Source organism: Cryptomeria japonica, chromosome 5, assembly GCF_030272615.1.
Source record: "Cryptomeria japonica chromosome 5, Sugi_1.0, whole genome shotgun sequence".
Classification (NCBI taxonomy): domain Eukaryota; kingdom Viridiplantae; phylum Streptophyta; class Pinopsida; order Cupressales; family Cupressaceae; genus Cryptomeria; species Cryptomeria japonica.
The window spans coordinates 635,501,673-635,502,769 of NC_081409.1; positions in this window are offsets into that span (position 1 = coordinate 635,501,673).

Genomic DNA, 1,097 nt, shown 5'->3' on the forward strand with positions numbered 1-1,097 from the left:
ATTACACACTTGATTTCTTTCATGGGTATGTACCATTCCAAGCTATTTGACAAGTGATGATCATCATACTACCACTGCCATGCATACAACAAACTTAATTTCTTTAGGTGACAGGCATTTTGTAACAACATGAGAACTCTCGCATACCCACCACTATCATTCTACATGACATCATTTGTGTTACTCTCCCTCTTTCTCTTCCTACCAATTATTTTCTTCTGAAAAACATATTGTAGGTACTCTGACTCATCATGTTGCTTTGTTGACACTATTTTCCACATCTGCTCTGCTCATTAGAAAAACATTCGAGAAGAATATTGCTACAGGTTTCCTTGTTTGTCATGGTAATACACCCATTGTTCAATTTCAAACTCTATTCCTCCTATTCAATATACAAACAAAAATCCATCAGTCAATTTTTTTAGGAGAGGATACATGATAAAAATCAAAGAGGAAGTTGCAGACAAGACATAAATTCACTTACTTCTATAGAAGTGCAGACACAGTTGTAGTGGGGTATGGAGGAAGGGAGGGAGAGAAGAAGAGAAAGAGGGATGGGGTATGGAGGAAGGGAGAGAGAGAGAGAGAGAGAGAGAGAGAGAGACCTTGTATGCGTTTGAGAGGGGGAGACAATACACTTACATGTGTATATATATGTTTAATATATTATATGTATATAAATATATTATATATACAATGTCATATTATACACATATTATATATTACATATATTATATGTATATACACATATTATATATAGAATATCATATTATACAATAGCGCGTACACGTTGTTTATAGTAAAGGTAGCACGTACACACTACTTACACTATAAGCACCCCGTATGCGCTTTTTAAACCATAAGTACCCCGTACCTGCTTTTGACTGTTTAGGCTTGGAAATAGGCTTGGATGACAAAGCTATGGATTGGAAGTTTGATTTCCCTCCATTTCTCTCATTTTTTATGTGTTTTATTTTATCAACTTGGTTTATCGATTTTGTCATCATCAGGTTTACACTTCATAAAGTGGGTATTTCTAAAATTGCCACCATATTTTCACCCATCTTCTGAGCTTTCTAACCATATAATTTATTTTC